The sequence below is a fragment of the Eptesicus fuscus genome, chromosome 7, assembly GCF_027574615.1.
Source record: "Eptesicus fuscus isolate TK198812 chromosome 7, DD_ASM_mEF_20220401, whole genome shotgun sequence".
Taxonomy (NCBI): domain Eukaryota; kingdom Metazoa; phylum Chordata; class Mammalia; order Chiroptera; family Vespertilionidae; genus Eptesicus; species Eptesicus fuscus.
In genome coordinates this window covers 26,920,411-26,944,600 of record NC_072479.1, presented here as the reverse complement: position 1 = coordinate 26,944,600, position 24,190 = coordinate 26,920,411, and positions in this window count along the sequence as shown.

Below are 24,190 nucleotides of genomic sequence, written 5' to 3'. Positions count from 1 at the left end.
CAGATTGGAGAGGGTGCAGGCTGGACTGAGGGACACACCCCCTGTGCACAAATTTCATGCACGGGACCTCTAGTTCTATATATTTATCTAATGTACAGTGTATAATATATGATCTATATATATACAAGCCTAAGTGACTGTTACAACCGAACGACCAGAAAGACCGGTCAACCAGTCACTATGATGTGCACTGACCACCAGGGGGCAGATGCTCAACACAGGAACTGCCCTTTGGTGGTCAGTGTGCTCCAGCTGGCCAGCCAACTGTGGCCCTGTCCTCCTGCCTGCTAACCTCCCACGGCCCCTCCCTCTGGCTGGCAGGCCCCCTGATAAACCTCAATCGCCAGCCAAGCTGAGGGACCCCACCCATGCATGAATTCGTGCACCAGGTCTCAAGTATACATATAATAAAATAGTATTTCACCATAAAAAGAATGAAATCTTGCCTTTTGCAACAACATAGATGGACCTTGAGGGCATTGTGCTAAGTGAATTAAGTCAGAGAGAGAAAGACAAACTCTGTATGATCTCATTTATATGTGAAATTAAGGGGAAAAACATGTTCATAGGTACAGAGAATGGATTGGTGGGGCTAGGGGTAGGTGTGTGGGCAAGATGGGCGAGGGACAGCAAAAGGCACAATCTTCCAACTATAAAATAAATACATTGTGGGGATATAATGTATATCACAGTGATTATAGTTAATAAGAACTATATTGCATATTTGAAATTTGCAAGAGAGTAGATTTTTAAAGTCCTTATCATAAGAAAAAGAAATTTTTAGAACTATGATAATGGATGTTATCATGGTGATCATCAAATGATATATACAATTAATCAAATCATTATGTTGTATATCTTAAACCAATATGTTATATGTCAATTATACCTCATTTAAAAAACTTCATGAAAGAAAGAAAGAAAGAAAGAAAGAAAGAAAGAAAGAAAGAAAGAAAGAAAGAAAGAAAGAAAGGAAGGAAGGAAGGAAGGAAGGAAGGAAAGAAGGAAAGAAGAAAGAATAGCTATGTAATTGTTGCAGTCACTTTGTGAAGGGAAAAGGCTGACTTTCCTGGTGCTTTTGACCCCAGTTCTTCTGTATTTGTCTGTTTACCACATGTAGTCTTGATTAGCTTTTCTCTGTTTTATGTAGGTAAAATCATGCTCAAAGAATAGTCATTTGTCTCAACCTTCGTTTAAGATAATTAATCCTGCTGCACTTTTCACTTCTTCTTTTATTCTACTGCCTTCCTCTTTTGTTATATATTTCCTCAGGCTCTATTTTGTCAGGTTAATGATATCTTACTGAAAAAAATAATGATTACATTTTATAGTATCATAACCTGAAAATGCTATTGCTTATCTTTTTAAATGGACTATCCTGGTTCTAAATACCCTTTATAACTCAATAAAATGGCTTGATAACATGTAACAAAATAACATGATACATACACATCACAAATTTATAGAAAATGTATGTATATAAAATAACCCATGTATTTAAAATAACAATGTCAATGGATTATATATAGCAACATACACTAATATTCACATCATGTCTCTCCCTCATATTATATACTCTTTCATGTTTATTCTTTTCTTACTTGGAGGATATAACTAATCCAGGGCACACCAGTCTTCCAGCATTCACTGAACACCTTCCAAGCATCATGACTTCCTGCTGCACAAGTTATAAATGGCAATCGGGTGTCTGCTATTGCAGGTTACTTCAGAAATATAGTTATGAAAGAGAAGATTTCTGCTGTGATCCTTGTCTGTAACTCTTTCTCCTGCTTACTTTGATGGTGTCTTTGTCTCTTCTGTAACTAACTTTGCTTATAACTTAAGCAGAAATATTTTTTCTTATATCCTGAAACAAATGTTTGAAAACTACATCCATGTACAATAGACTTTTAAGTTTTACAGGCTTTAAAAGATATGCAAACTATTACAAATCATGGTGAGAAAAGAATGATGAGATTTTAAAAATGTTTGTTTCTGAATGTTCAAACCACCTAAAAGATTTCTTATACTATAAGTTGGGCAATCATGCATACATATTTTTATAACATACAAAGGCTGATTAAATGTGGAATGATTATTTGATTTCACTATATTCAGTAATTTTGTTTCACTTCTTAATAGTAAATTCTATTTTATTGAAAGTTATGAACGCTTTAAGCAAATCAGTTGTAGATGTCATAATCTAGGGATTCCTGAAAACCTGTACAGTTTTATACTTCAATAAAAGTTAACACAGTGAAAAAAATAGAGAAATATCAATCAGAATTGGAAGTTTTTTGCTTAATGAAGCAAAATGTAGAATTTTTGCAGAAAATACTGTCTTGGAGACCCTAACAGATAAACAGAAGTAATATCTAACCATAAGCTTCCCATTTGGTTCACTGCTACCAGGATGCAATGGGGCAACAAATGAGATACTGAATGGAAAGTTTCTTTTTCTGTTTGTTTGTTTCTTTTAAGTTGAGTTTTGTTTGGTTTGGTTTGGTTTTGCTAAGTCAGGGAGTAGCTAAAGAAGATAAAAGAGTTTTAAGTGGAGTCCATCTATCCAAAGTCAAGAGGAATTTTGATAATATAAAATTCTACATAATTTATCTATATATATATAAAAGCCCAGTAACCAGAATGGCGGAACGACCAGAACGACCAGAATGACCAGTGGCTATGACGTGTACTGTGGCAGCCAACCAGCCTGATCCAGGCCCTGATTAGCCCCTCCGCCCCAGCCGGCCCAGCCCCCAATCGGCCCCCAACACCTTGATCTGGGACGGGGCCAGCTGCCAAGCACCCTCATCCTTCCTCCCACCCCCCACCAGCCTGGCCCTGATTGACCCCTATCCATGCAAGCCAGCCGGATCCCACCTGTGCACAAATTTGTGCACCAGGCCTCTAGTAAAATTATAAAATAACTAAATGATAATCAAAGGAGAGATATTAAAATTATTTTTTTTATTTTAGTCTATACAAAATAAGAAATAAAACAAACTTGAAAGTAAACATTGTTAAAAATAGCATTTTATTATTAATTTTTCATCTTGCAATAATATTGTGCATCAACTATACCAATAAGTTATTTTAATAAAGACATATTTTCATTTTACATAGGGTGAGAAAATAGAAATACCAGAATTAAAATTGCAACCTTATGAACACTATTATTTTAATCTCAAAACTGTGAAAGTAAATTCTGAGTATGCTATAAGCCAAGTTTTATTGTCTGTGTGTGAGGATATAATATGTGTGTGTGTGAGAGAGAGAGAGAAAGAGAGAGAACACTTACAAGTGCTTGAAGTCTTTGAAGCTGAAGCCACTATTCCTGAGTAAAGAATAATTGGGAAATTTATGTTCTCAAGAGTTTTTAACCATTTATTCTTAGAGAAAATTTTCTAATATAAAGTTTCTCTTTTTACTACTGATGCACCTCATGTAAAGTAAATTTTGAGGAATACTCTAAGCCATATATACTTTCAGAATAAAATTCACAAGCTTTTTATTTTCATAAAATATTTCTGTAGTATAATTATTTTTCTGGTACATTCAGTTCTAATCAATATCTCTCTCTACAATGGCTTCCTTAACCACAAAAAATATTTGCAGAGTAAATTAACATTTCCATAAATAGCTGTAACATTCATCATTCATCATTCAAATTAAAGATGCTCAGACTATGTACCAAAGTATACCTCAATATTTGTACCAATTCACAAAGTGGCAAGAAATACAGATTTAACTCAAAATCATAAGGAGAAATATGACAATTTTCAAGATAAATTACTCAAATATTTAGGTAATTGAGAAAAATGGCTTGATAAATTTAAATTATTTGTATAATTAATTTCTAATTGTATTTCAGCTTAATTTCATTTCTCCAAATACATTATGTAGCTTGAATAAATGTAGGATAGATAACTTTCTATTCATTAGTTTAGTATCTTTCATTTAAAAATAATAATTTATATTTTTCCTATGATTAATTTATTAAGATATATTTATTTAATTTTTATTAGACTATATCCTACTTCTTATTAGTTTTACACATTTTTTTTTCCATAATAACATTTACTTATTAATATGTGATAGCTTAGTTGATTTCTGTATCTCTTAATAGACATCAGCTTATAAGGATGGAGAGCATATTTTAATTTTGTCTCTTTTTAAAAAAATATGTTAAGATTACCTGGTACTTTGTAGACTTCCATTAAACTTTGATAAATCAAGGGTAATAATAGTGATAACCTCATCTCCACTGGATATAAGCAAATAAAGGTGCCATTTTAAGGGAAGTTGCCAGAAAATAATAAAGCCAGCTTACTGTAATTGTATCAAAAAGCAAAGTCTCTTCATAGATTATCATTTTGATTGGTTTCAGGGTTATATAACTTTTACAGGGTAATGGAATTGGTGACCTCTAAACCTCCACCAAAATGTGGTAACCTAAGGATTGATGGTCCCTGGTGATGTTCAATCCTGGAGAACACAGATAGTGAATAATCTAAATTTCCCATGAAAACATCCAGGACAGATATCTATCCAAAAGGCAGATAAAATAGAGAATAAAAATCATTTTGCTATGAAAATACAACACTACGTTTTTACATTTTCAAGGAAAGAGACTTTGCTTGGGACAGTGGGTGCACGATGCAGTGTGCAGATGCTGTTCTGTTGAGTTATATACTTGAAACCTGTCTGGTTTTGTGAACCACTGTCACCACAATCCTATATAATAAATAGGTGATATGCAAATTGACCCTCATGCCCTCACAAGATGGCTACCTACGACCAGGTCGGCAGGGGGGTTAGTGATGGATGACCAAACGACTGAGCAGCAGGCTGCGTGGGGTGACCAGGCCGGCAGGGTGTGGGGGTCAGTTGGGGGCAACCAGGCTGCCAGGGTGGGGCAGTTAGGGGTGACCAGTCTGGCAGGGGGGGGAAGTTGGGGGTGACCAGGCAGGCAGGCAGGTGAGCGATTAGGAGCCAGCAGTCCAAAATTGTGAGAGGGATGTCCAACTGATGGTTCAGGCCCAATCGGGCCTGAACCATCAGTCCAACATCCCCCAAAGGGTCCCAGAATGGAGAGGGTGCAGGCTGGGCTGAGGGGACCCACCCTCTGTGCATGAATTTCATGCACCGGGCCTCTAGTAAATCAATAAAATCAATCAATCAATTAATTAATTTAAAAATATATAAATTGGCATGTTTTAGATTAGAAAAGCAAAGTACATACTGTAGAAAGACACAGAAGGACATATAGGTATCTGGTTTATAAACAAGCATCTACAATTCTGAGGAGGCTTTCTTATAATTGAACTCCTTAGGTGCTAAGGCAAGGCTTTAGTTTGTTCTTGCCTGTACCTAGAAAGGTTTGAACTGCAGGAGAGAAGCAAGATGTCCAAAACACTATTTTAATAACAAAGTGAGTATAGATAGAAAGTGTTTCCTTTCTAATCCCAACAAGAGGAATTCACAATGGCTTTGTGCCTAGCCTTTGTTAGAAAAACACCTATTCTAGTGCTATCAATTTCAAAAGCTGTTGTTTTGTTTTGTTTTCCTATAGGTGAGTTGTTACATACTCCTTAGTGGATTCCTTCTTCCATGGCCAAAGTCCTACACATATTTCTGAAGAATATATTACTCTGAAAATCATTTTAGAGAGTATTCTTTTTCTTATGTGGATAATGCAGTGTATAAAAAAATCAATTGCTACCATAAAAACAAGTTCTTTCTGCACTGCCTGTTTAGATCTGTTACAAACTTTAATGAGCAAGTAACAGTCTTTATGAACTACATTCTGGCCAGCTCCATCTGCTTTCATTTTTTAAATAGCCTGGTGAAGCAAAGAGAGATAATCAGGTAATAAAACATTTGACTGAATTATGACCTTTAGGTTACCACCATAATAAAAGGCATCCTGGTGATATTTAATAGTAGAAGTTAAAATCTAGAAATGTTTATTTTCAGGAGTTGAAGTTTCAGTATTCTCAAGCAAAATAAGATAACTCCCAGAACTTGATTAAGATGTGTTTCATACAGCTATACTTATAATAGGGCAATATGCAAATTATTTAGGATGCCGTCACAGTAACGACCTACTGATCAGAAGGCCACAGGAGAAGGCAGAAGGGACAAGGCAGAAGGTGAGAAGGCCAGTGCTGCGAGAGAAGGCAGAGGAAGAAGGTTGGCACCGCGGGAGAAGGCAGAAGGGAGAAGGTGAGAAGGCCAGTGCCGCGAGAGAAGGAAGAGGAAAAAGGCGGTGCCGCGGGAGAAGGTGAGAAGGCTGGCACCACGGGAGAAGGCAGAACAGTAACAGTCAATATGGCAGTTAGACAGTTAGGGGGATCAGGCCGGAAGGGGAGCAGTTAGGAGCCAGTGGTTCTGGATTGTGAGAGGGATACTGGATTGGAGAGGGTACAGGCCAGGCTGAGGAACCCCCCCCCCCAACCATGCATGAATTTCATGCACCCGGCCTCTAGTTATAATATAAATAATAATAAAAAATATTAAGACTCATTATCTAAAATTACAAATTGAAAGTCAGTACAGGTCTAGATGGTTCTGATGAGTCAAACAACAGTCAGATCAGGGCAAGTATGAAAGTATGATTAAAGCAGTATACGGCCGAAACCGGTTTGGCTCAGTGGCTAGAGCGTCGGCCTGTGGACTCAAGGGTCCCGGGGTTCGATTCCGGTCAAGGGCATGTACCTTGGTTGCGGGCACATTCCCAGTGGGGAGTGTGCAAGAGGCAGCTGATCGATGTTTCTCTCTCATCGATGTTTCTGACCCTCTATCCCTCTCTCTTCCTCTCTGTAAAAAAATCAATAAAATATATTAAAAAAAAAAAATAAAGCAGTATACGGATGTAGACAGGTATTGGCAACGATTCATCACCAAATTCAAACAATGCTCTAAATAGGATAATGGTAACCATTTAAAGCAAAGAAAGCTATTGCATTCATATTTATTTACTTGACACTAACAGAGCATTTCTAATAAAGAACAATTTCACAGGAATATTTTATTTGGCTTAATATATGAAATTTATATAATGGTAGATAGCTTGCAAAAATTGATGATTTTTTTTCTTCTCGGTATCCATAACTCTTTTCATGTTGACTCTTCAGTGAGAATAAGTCTAATAGGATAATTGCTTTTAGAATTTCTTTGGCCAATAGAACACAGTATCAAAGAGCCTTACTTGCTTCCAGTCTTCTCTGGAACACAGCCAAACCTGCACAGCCTAGCCTGTTGGAAGGTGGAAGACAATTGGCCTAATTACTCACACTGCCTCAGCCAACAGGCAGTTAAATACCAGGCATCTGAGTGAAGCCAGATTAGCTCAGCTGACCTGCCAGCTGATCTCAGACACATAAAAACCTAACAGATATCAGCCAAGCTTGATCTACATTGAGAGAGTCACCCACCTGACCCACAGATTCATGAAGGATATTAATGATTGTTGTTTTAAGGTTTGGAAAACTAGTACCTGTAGATTGGCCCCTGTTCTTGTAAATTAATTTTTATTAAAACACAGCCTCATTCATTTGTCTACAGTGCTTTCACATAACACCAGTAGAGTCAATTTCTTGCAATAGAGACCTTATGACCTTCAAAGCCTGAAATAATTATCTCCTCGCCAGAAGGGCGTCTGAATAGTCATTCTGCTGTTTGGCCGTTCGGTCAATTTGCATATTATGCTTTTATTATTATAGACTAGAGGCCCGGTGCACGAAATTCGTGCACGGGTGTGTGTGTGTGTGTGTGTGTGTGTGTGTGTGTGTGTGTGTGTGTGTGTCTCAGCTCAACCTGCACCCTCTCCAATCTGGGACCCCTTGAGGGATGTCCGACTGCCTGTTTAGGCCCGATCCTATGGATCGGACCTAAACAGGCAGTCAGACATCCCTTTCACAATCTAGGACTGCTGGCTCCCAACTCCTCGCCTGTCTTCCTTCCTGATTGCCCCTAACCGCTATGCCTGCCAGCCTGATCACCCCCTAACCACTTCCCTGCCAGCCCCTGATACCCCGGTCACCCCCAAATGCCCTCCCTTGCATATTCCCTCTTTATTAGATAGGGTTTTTTCTTTAGCATATTGGACAGTCCTAACTGGTTTGGCTCAGTGGATGGAGCATTGGCCTGCAGAATCAAGGGTCCCAGGTTCGATTCTGGTCAAGGGCATGTACCTTGGTTGGGGGCACATACCCAGTGGGGAGTGTGCAGGAGGCAGCTGATCAATGTTTCTCTCTCATAGATGTTTCTAGCTCTCTATCCCTTTCCCTTCCTCTCTGTAAAAAATCAATAAAATATATATTATAAAAAAAGGAAACATTTAAGATTCCTCCATATCTGCCTGGCTGGTGTGACTCAATGGTTGGGACCCCAGGCTGCCACCGCTGGCAGGGGATGGGGCCCTGGCCAGGCTGAGACCCCAGCCCAGGCTGCTGCCTCAGTCCAGCCAAGCTGAGACCCCTGCCCAGGCTGCCATCTCAGCCTGGCTGTGGATAGTCCGGTGGGGGTGTGCGTCTCCAGCCCAGGCTGCCTTCACTGGCCTGAAGATAGCTTGGTGGGGGTGCACCACCCTGCCGCTGCTGCTGGCTGGGTGATCATGCAGTTGGGTGCCCGGCCCTGCAGGAATGAGACCCCAGCCCAGGCAGCCGCCTCGGCCAGGGATCATGCGGCTTGGGTGCCAGGCCCTGGCGGCCTGAGACCCCAGCCCAAACCGGCCCAGCTTGAGAGCCATCACGCTTGGAGGCGAGGCCCTGGCAGCCTGAGACCCCCAGCCCAAGCCTGTGCGGCTTGCCAGGGATCACTCGCGCAGATTGGGGACATGGCCCTGGCGGCCTGAGACCCCAGCCCAAACCTGTGTGGCTTGAGAGCCATTGTGCTTGGGGGCAAGGCCCTGGCAGCTTGAGACACTCCCAGCCCAAGCCAGCTCGGCTTGGGGGCGTGGCCCTGGCGGCCTGAGATCCCCCAGCCCAAGCCAGCTTGGCTTGCCAGGGATCACTCACAAGTCTCCACTCCCAGCTCCTCCTGCCAGCGCGATTGGCCACCCCAAGTCCCGCCCCGCACCTCCTGCTGGCCCAATCATGGGCGTAGCGGAGTGATGGTTAATTTGCATACTTCCCTTTTATTATGTAGGAAGGATTGAGAGTAGAGAGGTAATGACTTGGTGTGATGGGTGCCATGACAGACTTAGAAGGTCCTGCTGACCAATACAATACACACTATTGAGCTCTTGGAATGCAGCTGGTCTTATAAGGGATGTTATGTTAATGTCAAATAGACACCAGATTTTGAAAACTTTGAATGAAAAAAAGAATGTCAATATCTCTGCAGCTTTTATACCAATTACATTCAAAATATTTCATATGTAATGGGTTAAATAAAATTTATTAATTTCATCTTTTTCTCTTTTGCTTTTTTTTATTGAAGCTACTAGAATGTATATGGCTGACATAATATTTCCATCAGACTGATCAGGACTATGAAGACTGTGGCTTCTACTCTGAATGAGATAGGTTTCTCCTGAGAACAGTCTGTAATGACACAGTTGCAGAAGCTCAAGACCAGTTTGGGGGATGTTTCTTTAATCTGGGCTGAAAGAAAGACAATGGGGACTTGGAATAGAATGAAGGTAACAATGGAGATGGCATATTTTGCATATATTTTAAATGTAGAATTGATATTTGCTTATACATTGAAAGTGGGTTATAAAAAAAGAAAGGATGGGTTTATGTATCTACAATTTGAGTCCAGGCACCTGATAAAATATCAATTACTGAGATGAGGACGACATGAAGAAAAGTGGGTTTAGTGTAAGAATGATTCCATTTGAGATATGGTAAAGCTGAAAATGTTGAGTAAACATTTGAATCAATAATCTGTATTTCAGAAGTGAGATCTGGGCTGGGTATTATACTTTGTGACTCACTAGCTTGTAATGGAATGTAAAGCTCATAGAATGAATGTGTGAATGTGGACAGAGAAGGAAAGCAGTCCAAAGGCAGATTTTCAAGGAATTCTTAACCTATAGAGGTAAAAAAAAAAAAAGAAAAAGTAACGAAATGAGGAAGCACCAGCAAGTGGGACTGAGAAAATCACCCTAATGAGGAAGGAAGAAAAGAAAGCAGAATGTTGTGGGAGCCAAGCAAAGAAAATGTTTCAAGTAATTGGGAAGATGATCTCTGTCAAATATTTAGGATGAGATCTGAAAATTAATCAATGTTTTTGCAATATTATAGATTAACACAGTTTTTATGAAGAATAGCTTTGGTTGAGTTTTAGAAATAAAATGGATTAAAGGGAGAAAGATAAAAAATGGAACTAGTGAATATTGGTACATTCTCTAGGTGTTTTCCTATTAAGAAAAACAGGGGCATTTAATGATAGTTGAAACATGATGTAGATAGAAGGTCAAGAGAAACTTTGTAACATGTCTAGATCACAGAATTTATGATCAGGCTCTAAACTAAAATTATGTTTCTCTATTTTACTACAGAATGTATTGTTTGAGTAGTTTGGGGTTTATATAAATATTGAGCAGAAAATACAAGGGGTTTCCATAATTCTCCCACCCACAATCCTACACACATTTTCCCATATTATTAAAATCTTGGATTAGATAGATATTTGTTATAATTTGTTACAATTATAATATTATAGAGAAAAGTTTTATGCACTAAAAATCCTCTGTACTCCACCTATTCATTCCTCCATCCCTTCCCTTGTGCCCTGCACAACAACTGATTTGAAACTGCCCCCAGGGTGCTTTATGCCTTTCCCAGAATATCATAGAGTTGGAATCATACAGTATATAACCTTATCATATAGATTTTTAAATATATATATATATATTTTTATTATTGATTTCAGAGAGGGAGAAGGAGAGAAAGATATAGAAACATCAATGATGAGAATCATTGATTGGCTGCCTCATGCACTCCCCCTACTGAGGATCAAGCCCACAACCTAGGCATGTACCCTAATAGAGACTCAAACCATGTCCTCCTGGATCATAGGTCGACTCTCAACCACTGAACCACACCAGCCAGGCTCAGATCAATTGTTTTTCACTTCAAATTTAAAGTTCTTTATTGGTTTGTTTGTGGGTGTGTGTGTGTGTGTGTGTGTGTGTGTGTGTGTGTGTGTGGCTTCATAGCATATTTCTTTTTATCACTGAACTAGAGGCCCAGTGCATGAATTCGTGATGGGTGGGGTCCCTTAGCCTGGCCGGTGACTGAGGATGATGGGGCCATCTTGCACAGTCCTGATCAGCCAGACCCCAGCAGCAAGCTAATCTACTGGTTGGAGCGTCTGCCCCCTCGTGGTCAGTGTGCATCATAGCGACTGGTCCAGTGGTTAACTGAACAGTCGACTGATCGGTCGGACACTTAGCATATTAGGCTTTTATATATATATAGACTAGAGGCCCGGTGCATGAAATTCGTAAACGGAGGTGGATTGTCCCTCAGCCCAGCCTGTACCCTCTCCAATCTGGGACCCCTCGAGGTATGTCTGACTGCCCGTTTAGGCCCGATCCCATCAGGACTGGGCAAGATGGCCCCAATCATCCTCAATCACCAGCCAGGCCAAGGGACCTCACCCATCACGAATTTGTGCACTGGGCCTCTAGTTGTTAATAATACTGCATTGCATCATTGAAATTTGGGATCGGGCCTAAACAGGCAGTTGGACATCCCTCTCACAATCCAGGGCTGCTGGCTCCCAACTGCATGCCTGCCTGCCTTCCTGATTGCCCCTAACTGCTTCTGCCTGCCAGCCTGATCACCCCCTAACCACTCTGCTGCCAGCCTGTTTACCCCCAACCACCCTCCTCTGCCGGCCTGGTCACTCCTAACTGCCCTCTCCTGCAGGGTTGATCACCTCCAACTGCCCTCCCTTGCAGGCCTGGTCCTTCTCAACTGCCCTCCCTTGCAGGCCTGGTCCTTCTCAACTGCCCTCCCCTGCTGGCCATCTTGTGGTGGCCATCTTGTGTCCACATGGGGGCAGCCATCTTTGACCACATGGGGACAGCCATCTTGTGTGTTGCAGTGATGATCAATCTGCATATTACTCTTTTATTAGATAGGATAGAGGCCTGGTACAGGGGTGGGGGCCAGCTGGTTTGCCCTGAAGGGTGTCGCTGATCAGGGTGGGGTTCCCTTGGGACATGGGGTGGCCTGAGAGAGGGGCCTGTGGTGGTTTGCAGGCCGGCCACACCCCCTGGCAACCCAAGCAGAGGCCCTGGTATCTGGAATTTATTTTACTTCTACAATTGAAACTTTGTAGCCTGGAGAGGAGCCAAGCCTGGGGCTCCCTCCATGGCTGGCAGCCATTTCTGTTGGGGTTATAATTGAAACTTTGTAGCCTTAAGCGGGTGGGCCCGGCCAGGGTGTGCAGAAAGCTTTGTTTCCCCTGTTGCCGGGAGCAACCCTGGCCTGCTCTCTCAAGCTCCATTCTGCCGCCATTTCTGTTTGAATTTGTTTAACTTCTATAATTGAAACTTTGTAGCTTGAGTGGAGGCTTAGGCCTGGCAAGGGCAGGTGGAAAGCTTGGCTTCCTCTGTTACCTAGGAAACCTTGCTCTCTGTGGCTGTAGCCATCTTAGTTGGGTTAATTTGCATACTCACTCTGATTGGATGGTGGGCGTTGCTTGTGGGTGTGTCGGAGGTATGGTCAATTTGCATATTTGTCTATTATTAGGTAGGATAATATCCTATTGCATAGATGTACCTCATTTATTTCTCCTTTCATCTATTAAAGGTCATCTTGATTGCTTCCAGGTTTTGGAACTTATGAATAAGCATACTATAAACATCCATGTGCAGGTTTTTGTGTGGACATAGTGTTCAAAGAGCAATGCTGCAGCTGGATCTTATGGAAGAGCAGAATTAGTCTTATAAGAAACTGCCAAACAGTTTCCAAAGTGGCTGTACCATTTTGCATTCCCACCAGCAATGAATGAAAGTTTCCAATACTCCACAACTTCACCAAAGTTTGGTGTTGTCAGTGTTTTGGATTTTAGACATTCTAATAGGTGTGTAGTCATATCTCTTTGATTATTTATTTATTACGTATTTATTTATTGTAGAAAAGCAAGCAAGAATTTATTGACTGCAGCAAAAATATACTTAGGACAGTCTCTCTTTGATGCTTTAATTTGCAGTTACCTAATGAGTATAATGATGAGCGTCTTACTTCTGACAACATCCACAAAATAACTTGCCAGAGTTTCTCTTTATTATTTTTTAGTTTTTAAAAATGTATTATTTCCTTTGGCTTCATGGAAAAAAGTTATGAGAATAAAATTTTATATTTAAATTTTGATAATACCTTTTATAAAAAATACTTCCCTAATTCTACTTTTTAAAATAAAATATATACAGTTCTCAGAAGAAAGGGAATTTTATTTATTAAACACAATTGTTTCAATTATTCAATTTATAATTATGTGAAAATAGTGTAAATGAAATAAGTAAATGCAAACACTATTTAAAAGGACTAATATTATTGTATTAACTTCTGTGTGAGAACAGAGTTTTATTTCATGTGTCACTGAAAACTTAATTTGAAATATTTCTATAAACTAATATTAAAATGTTAATGAGGAGGCAAAATCAAACTTTAAGCTTCATAATATATTGAATCAGACGTATGAGGTGTTATTAAATCTTCATATAATTACTATTTCTAATAGAAAACATTTAAACTCAGTATTTAAGCAGACTAAATTTTCTGTGGCAAACTGGTCAATCTAAGTTTTCATCATTTCCATTTTGAAAATGGGTCATTAAAGTAACTTATACTGATAGTTCATTGACTGAGACAGAAAAATATTACAAATCATTATAAAAATTTAGCTGTAGGAAAATTAGTAGAATCATTTCTGTGGCATAGAATGTAATCAAATCTGGGCTGTGTCCAGAAAAAAAGAAAGAAGCTTATTACCTTCAGTTATTCCAATGAACTGTACAGACTCAAAATTAGAGACACTTAATTTTTTTCCTTTAATGCACTCCCTATAGCATTTAACCCATTAGCTCATTTTGCTGATATATTCTTCAGAATTCACATGGTTTTATTCACTTTCTCTTTGGCTGAAGATATAGAGAAAGAACACAGTATTTGGATTTGAAAAACCAGCATCATGTTCTGACTCCATTAATCACAGGCTACATCAACTTGGATAAATTCTCTATCTTCTTAGAAAACTGTTTTCTGAAATAAAAAATGAAAAATAAGATGCTAATCTCAGAGGGTTGCCTGTTAACATCAAATATGATGGAGAAAATGCTTAGTAAATGATGAACACAAATGTTGACTTTTTACACTTTTATTTCCAGGCCCTTTTAACTCTGGTTGTAACCATAATTATATTACGTATAAATTGCTATATAAATTTCCACAACCAATTTCTTTTTTAATATTTTATATGTTTGTTTGTTTTCATTGATTTCAGAGAGAGAAAGGGAGAGGGAGAGAGAGAAACATTAATGATGAGAGAGACTCACTGATATGCTGCCTTCTGAATGCCCCCTATTGAGAGTCAAGCCTGCAGTCTGGGCATGTGCCCTAACTGGAATGAAACCTTAACCTCCTGGTTCATGGGTCAACACTCAACCACTGAGCCAGACCAGCCGGGCCCCACAACCAATTTATCTCATCTTCCAACTTACCTTACCAATAAAAATATAGATAATACTTCTAAATAAGTACCATGCATAATATGTCATAAATATCCTATATAATAAAAGGCTAATATGTGAATCGACCGAATGGTGGAACGACCGGTCAGATGACATGCACTGACCACCAGGGGGGCAGATGCCCAATGCAGGAGCTGCCCCCTGGTGGTCAGTGCGTTCCCACAGGGGGAGCGCCGCTCAGCCAGAAGCTGGCTCACAGCTGGCGAGCCCCGTGGCAGTGGCAGGAGCTTCTCCCGCCTACGTGGCAGCGATAAAGATGTCAGTCGGACATCCCCCCGAGGGCTCCCAGACTGCAAGAGGGCACAGGTTGGGCTGAGGGACCCCCCCATGAGTTCATGAATTTCATACACCAGGCCTCTAGTTGAGAAATAAGCATAGAAACAGAACAATCATCTCTGTGTGATCAAAACATATTTGATTTGCATTTTCTTCTTTGTGTTTTTGATTAAAAACAAAAACCTCTGCATTGAATATACATTCATCCTATAATCAGAAAAGATATACAGCCTATTTATAATTCATTTGAAAGGAATAATTACCCATTTGGAATGCCTATAATTTTCTCAAAATAATATTCATGGTTAATCAAAATGCACAACTATTAAAAATCAATAGTCAATGATTAAGTTAATGTTATATGCACACCTTTAACTTGCTTGGAATACAATAGAATATAACACAGAGTTTTTGCCTTCAAACATATAAAGTAAAATGTACATTATATTGTAAATACATTAATAGAAGTTAACATTATTTTCTGTATGATATACAGACTGTCATTCAAAATAGATATCCTTAAAAATCATTCTGCCCAATAAGCCATTTAAAGAGTAAAATGTGGCCTCTGTCCCAGGTGTTATGCTACATGTAAAAGGACACCTTTGCCTAATAACATGTACTTCGAAACATGGAGATAGAAAGCAGACTGTTGAACTCTCTAATGCTGCCAGTCTATCTTGGCTGTGATGGTCCTAATAGTGTCATCTGTCAGCAGTTCTCCCCTTCTCCTCCACCACTGAGTAAGCAGCTCACAGACACAAGCCAAAAATGGAGATGCAATATTAGATACCATCTGTGTTGCTCATCTGGTTTCAGTCCAAACTGTTCTCAAGCCAATCATGGAACCAAGAAAAGAATTTGATTGTGATTAGGGTGAGAAATGAAAAAGACATTAAACTAGACATCAGCATAAAGCATCCAGGCACAGAGAGGTGAATGCCCCTTTTGCAAATTCCATTGTGGAAAAGGGACTTGAGGCCTGAAAAATTATAACATGTATGAACATGGACTAAAAGTGCAAATAAATGCTTATGTATGTAAATGTGCACACACTGTTTGTTTTTTTTAATTGACTACTTACTTCAAATAAATGTCCTTTATAATAGTTTTAGCAAAATATCTGCCAATATTAAAATATGGAATAATAAAAATTGAATATATGTCTGTGTGTATGTAAAAATTTAATCCTAAGGTATTTATTTTTCAAAATATCTGAAGACTACAAGTGAACAAGGATCAGTGCATAAATGTGTGTCATGGTGACAGAGATCTGTTCTGTAAGTGTGCCACTGTGGATCCTTCTGGAAAGCTCATAATCTAGCCAGTTGCTTTAATAAGAACAAGTTGTAAAGAAATAAGACACATAATTTTTATTTACTTTGATCATTGCTAGTTCTTTTTTTTTTTTTTTTTTTTTTGAGGATGGGTGAGCAACGGTTAATTGCTGTTTTTAGTTACATTTATATTTTCCTTTTCAACATATTTTGAGCAGAGTTCCTCATTAATGTTGAGTGGCTAGAGGCAATAACATGGCACAGAGCAAGATAATGTTTCTAAATTAAAAATATTACTACATTTAAAAGTTATTTTATATTAAACATATCTCATGAAATAAGGTGTAGAAGACAAAGAAACATTTGTCTTTAGACATCTATGAACCATGTCATTTTAGACTTCAGAAGATTATTTCCATAGCACATTACCACTAAAATACATTGAAAACTTTATAATATATCCTTATTAGAACCATATATGTAAGCTCCATAATGTACTTAAACATCTACACTAATAAAAGAGAAACATGCAAATTGACCATCACTCCCCTACTCCTACCAGCCAATCAGAGCAAGTATGCAAATTAATTTAACTAAGATGGCGGCCACCATGGAGCTGGAGCCAGCCGGAGGCTTGGGTTTCCCCTGGCGATGGAGGAAGCCAAGCTTCCCACCTTCCCTGGCCTGCCCTGGCCTCTGCTCAAGGTTACAAAGTTTCAATTATAGAAGATAAATAAATCCCAACAAAGATGGCAGCAGCCATGGAGCTGCAGAGAGAAGGAGGCTTGGGTTGACCCAGCAATGGAGAAAGCCAAGTTCCCTGCCAGACCTGGCCTTCCCTGGCCTCCACTCAAGGCTACAAGGTTTCAATTATAGAAGATAAATAAATCACAGATACCTGCTTCCAGCCAGCCCTGGCCTATGCTTGGGTAGCCGGGGGGCATGGCCAGCCTGCAAACCACCATAGGCCCCTTGCCCAGGCTGCCCCACGCCCCAAGGGAATCCCCACTCTGATCCAGGACACCCTTCAGGGCAAACCAGCTGGCCCCCAGCCATGCACCAGGCCTCTATCCTATCTAATAAAAGAGTCATATGCAAATTGACTGTCACTGCAACACACAAGATGGCTGTCCCCATGTGGTCAAAGATGGCTGCCCCCTTGTGAACACAAGATGGCCGCCACAAGATGGCTAGCAGGGAAGGGCAGTTGGGAGGGACCAGGCCTGCAAGGGAGGGCAGTTGGGGGTGATCAAGCCTGCAGGGGAGGGCAGTTAGGGGTGACCAGGCCAGCAGAGGAGGGAAGTTGGGGGCGACTGGGCCTGCAGGGAAGGGCAGTAGGGGGGGACCCAAGCCTGCAGGGGAGAGCAGTTGGGGGGGCACCAGGCCTACAGGGGAGGGCAGTTGTGGGGGGACCAGGCCTGCAGGGGAGAGCAGTTAGGGGTGACTGGTAGAGGAGGGCAGTTTAGGGGTGACTGGGTTGGCAGGGGAGGGCAGTTGTGGGGGACCAGGCCTGCAGGGGAGGGCAGTTGTGGGGGACCAGGCTGGCAGGGGAGGGCAGTTGGGGGTGACCAGGTTGGCAGGGGAGGGCAGTTAGGGGCAATCAGGCTGTCAGGGGAGTGGTTAGGGGGTGATCAGGCTGGCAGGCAGAACTGGTTAGGGGCAATGAGGCAGGCAGGCAGGTGAGCAGTTGGGAGCCAGTGGTCCTGGATTGTGAAAGGGATGCCCTACTGCATGTTTAGGCCCGATCCTACTGGAATCAGGCCTAAATGGGCAGTCGGACATCCCTCGAGGGCTGAGGGACACAACCCCCCATGCACGAATTTTGTGCACCGGGCCTCTAGTCATTGTATAAAGAAGTCAAGTATAGAAATATTACTATGAATTCCCTTCACCCATGATTTTCAACTTCTATAGATGTAGTTATTTTTATCAACAGAATGCATGTGTTTGAGTTACATATGTAATTTTCAGTTTGACACTGAAATGAAACATTTCATTTAGAAATTTCCATAATATATTAACCATAGCATATACTATTTATAAATGTTGTTAAACAGGATTTAACCAAACCTGATCAAAAGCCAGTGTTCTGGGAGACATTTTTTCTTGCTGTTCACTTTTTATTTTTTCCACTGTGATAAGTATTTAGGGCAAAGATTGTTTTTGATATGTATCATCTAAGTGACACATTTGTCTTTTTAGTAAAATATTTTTAATAAAAACATGGTGTGACAAATGCATTGCCATGAGTTAAATATCAAAATTTTCATGTTGAACCCTTTCCTTTAAATGAAATGATCTGGGACAAGTTTTACACTTTCAGAAAAACTATGTGCAATTTTCTCAGGGAGAATGTTGCTCCCTTATGGGTGAACCTAAAATTAGGATTTTATGATCCCATATTGCTGTACTGCAAATATGTATTAAAAGTTAAGTTTGTGCCTTTTACCTCAAACATATGAAATCTCAGAACTGGTATATTAATGTTTCTATTGATAGGAAATCCCATGAAAGCACTTACCACAGTACCTGGCTTAAAGTAGGCATCACAAAGTAATGGCTACTGTTATTATTTCTGATCATATTTTATTAAACTTACTAGAGGCCCAGTGCATGAAATTTGTGCATGGGGGGGGGTCCCCTCAGCCCAGCCTGAACCCTCTCCAATCTGGGATCTCTCTCACAATCCAGGATTGCTGGCTCCCAACCGCTCACCTGCTCCTAACTGACCTCCCCTGCCGGCCTGGTGAAACCTAACTGTCCTCCCTGCAGGCCTGGTTGCCCCCAACTGCTCTCCCCTGCTGGCCTGGTCACCCCTAACTGCCCTCCCCTGCCGGCCTGGTCCCCCCAACTGCCCTTCCCTGCAGGCCTGGTCACCCCCAACTGCCCTCCTCTTCATGCTTGGGTCCCCCCATCTGCCCTCCTCTGCCAGCCCGGTCACCCCTAACTGCCCTCCCCTGTAGGCCTGGTCCCCCCCAACTGCCCTCCCTTGCAGGCCTGGTCCCCCCCAACTGCCTTCCCCTTCTGGCCATCTTGTGGCAGCCATCTTGTGTCCACATGGGGGCAGCCATATTTGACCACATGGTGATGACTATCTTGTGTGTTGGAGTGATGGTCAATTTGCATATTACCCCTTTATTATATAGGATTGGAGGGCCCTAGACAGTTTGGCTCAGTGGATAGAGCATTGGCCTGTGGACTGAAGGGTCCTGGGTTCAATTCCAGTCAAAGGCATATGCCCAGGTTGTGGGCTCAATCCTCAGTAGGGAGCATGCAGGACGCAGCCAATCAATGATTCTCTCTCATCATTGATGTTTCTATCTTTCTCTCTCTCTTCCTCCTTCTCTGAAATCAATAAAAAAATATAATAAAAATAATTTTATTGGAGTGACATTGGTTAATGAAATTATAAAGGTTTCAGTGTGCATTTCTATGTCCACCATATAGTTGACCCACATTACACTTCACTATTCCTCCACCCCCTTTTTCTCTGATAACCACCATACTGTTGTCTGTGTCTATGAGTTTCAATTTTATATCCCATATATGAGTGAAATCACATGGTTCTTAGCATTTTGTGACTGACTTACTTTGCTTAGCATTATTTCTCAAGGTCCATCCTTGTTGTTGCAAGTGGCAGTATTTAATCTTTCCTTATGGCTGAATATTATATCATAGTGTATATATGTACCACATCTTCCTTATTTTATTTTCTATTGACAGATAGTTTGGTTGTTTCCATGTCTTGGCCACCATGAATTGTGCTGCAATGATTATAAGGGTACATATATGTTTGCAAGTAAATCCAGAAATCAACCCAGGCCATTATGCTCAATTAATATTTAGCAAAGGAGGCAATAGTAAATAGAGTCAACAATAGAGTAAAGACAGTTTCTTCAATAAATGGTGTTGAGAAAATTGGAGAGATACATGCACAAATATAAAACTGGACAACAAACTTATACCATACACATGAATAAACTTGAAAATGTTAAAAGACTTAAATGTAAGTCATGAAACCATAAAAATCCTAGAAGAAACCATAGGCAGCAAAATCTCAGCCATCTCTCATGTCAATGTTTGCCAATACATCTCCTTAGGGCAAGAGAAACAAAGAAGAAAATAAACAAATGAGATTATATAAAAATGAAAAGCTTCTGCACAGCAAAAGAAATCATCAACAAAATGAAAAGGGACCCTTTGTATGGGAAAACATATTTTCCAATGATAAATCTGATAAGAAGTTATTTTCCAAAATATATGAAGAACTCACACAACTTAACAAAAGAAAGACAAATGACCCAATTAAACAATGGGCAAAGGACCCATGTGGACAATTCTCCAAAATAGACATATGGATGGCCAAGAGACACATGAAAAAATGCTCAAAGTCACTAATCATCAGAGAGATGAAAATTAAAATGACAATGATGTATCACCTCACACCTGTCAGAATGGCTACCATCAACAAATGACAAGTGCTGGTGAGGATGTGGAAAAAAGGGAACCCTAGTATACTGCTGATGGGAATGCACACTGGTATAACCACTGTGGAAAACAATGTGGAGTTTCCTCAAAAAATGAAACTGCCAGTTGACCCAGTGATCCCACTTTTAGGAATATTTCCTCAGAATCCTGAAACACCAATCAGAAAGAATATATGCACCCCTATGTTCATAGCAACACTATTATACAATAGCTATGATCTGGAAACAGCCTAAGTTCCCATCAGTTGATGAGTGGATAAAAAAAAAAAAAAAGCTGTGGTATATTTACACAATGGAATACTATGCAGCTGTAAAAAGCAGGATCTCTTACCCTTTGCAACAGCATGGATGGACCTGGAGAGTATTATGCTAAGTGAAATAAGCCAGTCAAAGAAAGACAAGTAAGACAGTATCACATGATCTCACTTATATGTGGAAACCAAAGAACAAATAAACTGATGAATAAAATAGATCCAGAGACATGGAAGCATGGAACAGACATATGCATGTCAGAGGGAAAGGGGGAACGTACGGGAGGAGGGGCAGAGTGCGAAGAGGTTAACCAAAGAACTTATGTATATGCATATATGCATAACCCATGATCACAGACAACAGTATGGTGAAGGTCTGGGGAGTGATGTGTGGGTGGAGGAAGTCAGTGGGTGGAGGGGGTCAGTGGGGGTTCTGGAATACTTTCAACAATAAATATAATTTTCTTAAATTTCATTGGAATTTTGATGGGGATTGCATTAAATTTTATATGGCTTTGGGTAATATGGACATTTTAACTATGTTGGTTCTTCCAGTTTATGAACCACAGAAAATCTTTCCATTTCATTATGTCTTTTTCAAGATATTTCTTTTTAAATTTATTGAGGTGGCACTGGTTAACAAAATTTTACAGGTTACAGATGCACAATTCTACAACATATCATCTGTACAGTGTATTGTTTGTTCACTACCCCAAGTCAAGTCTCCATCCTTTACCATTTATACCCTCTATAGTGTACCCTCCTCCTCGCTTCCCCAGCCATCCGCATACTATTGTCCATGTCCATGATTTTTTCTCTTTTTTTTATTTTTTTCTCTACACCTCCTCACCCAATGACAGCTGTTCCAGACTTGGGCCATTCTAATTGCTGCATGATGATATCTCATTATTTTAACTTGTATTTATATGATGACATATGATGTGGAGCATCATTTTATATGCTTATTTGTCATCTGAATATCTTCTTTGGTGAGGTGTCTGTGAGGTCTTTGACCCAGATTTTAATGGGATTGTTTGTTTTTGTATTGTGTTTCAATTTCTTTGTATAATTTAGTCCTTTATGAGATATATCTTTGCAAATATTTTCTTCCAGTCCGTGGCTTGTCTCTTCATTCTTTCAACATTTTATTTTGCAGAACAGAAGTTATTTTTAATTTTAATGTAGTCCAGTTAATCTTTTTTTTTTTTTTTTATGGATCATGTCTTTGATGTTTTATGTAAAAATCTATCTCTATTCCCAAGATCATCTAGATTTTCTCCTGTGTTATATCTCATAGTTTTGCAACTCACTTTTAGGTTTATGATTTATTATGAATTAATTGCTGTGAAAGGTCTAAGATCTTTGTCCAGATTTGCATATGGATATCTAGTTATTCTACTTCCCTTCACTGAAGAGACTATACTTTCCCCTATGAATTTCCTTTGCTCTTTTGTCAAAGATCAGTTGACTACATTTGTGTCAGTCTCTTTTTGGACTCATTATTCAGTTCCATTGATCTATTTGTCTGTTATTTTGTCAGAACCAGTGTCTTGATTACTTTTGTTTTATAGTAAGTGTTAAAATCAGGTAGTCAGCATTCCAATGTTTTGGGGGTTTTTTTCCTTCAATATTGCATTGACTATTCTAAGTCTTTTGCCTCTACATAAACTTTAGAATCAGCTTCTTGGTATCTACAAAATAACTCACCAGGATATTGATAGTGATTGCATTGAATCTATAGATCAAGTTGGGAAAAACTAACATCTTGATAATATTGAGTCTTTCTATCTATGAACATGAAATATCTTACCACAAATTAAATTTATTTGATTTTATTTATCAGAATTTTGAAGTTTTTCTTATATAGATCTTATAGATTTTTTTAGATTTATACCTAAGTATTTAATTTTGGGGGGTGTGTCAATGTAAATGGTACTGTTTTTAATTTGAAATTTCACTTGTTCACTGATGATATATAGAAAAACAATTGACTTTTGTATTAACTTTGTATCATGCAACCTTGCTATAATTGCTTATTAGTTCAAGGAGTTTTTTTGTTTTGTTTTGTTTTGTTTTTTATCATTATTCTGGATTTTCCACATAGGAAATTATTTTATTTTCAAACAAAGACAGTTTTATTTCTTCTTTCCCCACCTGTATACCTTTTATTTTCTTTCTTTTTTCTTTTTTTTTTTGTCTTATTGCATGACCAAGAACTTTCAGCATGATGGAAGGTGTGGTGAGAGGGAACATCTTTATGTGATCTTAGAGTAAGGTGACCAGACGTCCCGCTTTTGGCGGGACAGTCCCGATTTTTAACAATTTGTCCCGTGTCCCGCAGCGTTTTAAAAAAGTCCCAATTTTTGGAAAGAATGCACGACAAGCTAGGGAACAGCGGGAGAACGGGAAGGGAATATACGGTTTTCAGCGGCCATGAGGCTATTTAGCCAGGATATGAGTTTTATATTATTTTTGTTAATTTTATAATGTTAGACTTTAATAATAACAAATAATTGTTGAGAACGGATTATCGAGAACTGCTTATCAAAGTTCGCATTGTTGATCAGTTGTTAGAATTTGACCACCATTGTTTGGACTTAATGAACAATGGCATTTTTTGGGGTTGGCAACGACGAAAACATTTTGTAACTGTCTCTCAGACGATACACATAGTACTGCGTGCTAGTAAGCTAGTTAAACAAGTGATGTCATTACAAATCAGCTGTTCAGATAATTTAGGTAAGTAATTTATTTATTTATTTCATAAGTACATAAATTTTCTTGAATTTAGCAGAAGTACTTGTATTATTTATATTTTATAGTGGCGGCAAAAAGTCTAGCGCCGGCCTTGAAACTGACACTTATGACTTACATTACGGCAAATTCAGAGGAAAAATAATACAAGTTAGTATTGTTGTTATTTAGAAAGAAATATAGGATTAAAATTAAAATAATTTTTAAAATATAGTTACTTTATAACAATCAAATTAATTTAATTTATAAACTAACAATAAAATATGTTCATGAAATTATGTACCTACTTACTGTGTTTTTAAGCAATATGTATATAATAATTTATAATATAATTTTAAATTATTTTTTTTAGATTTTTAATATAATGAGTAAGAAAAGAGGATGCAAATTCAACGATGATCTAAGAAGTGTATTTCCTTTTATTAAAAA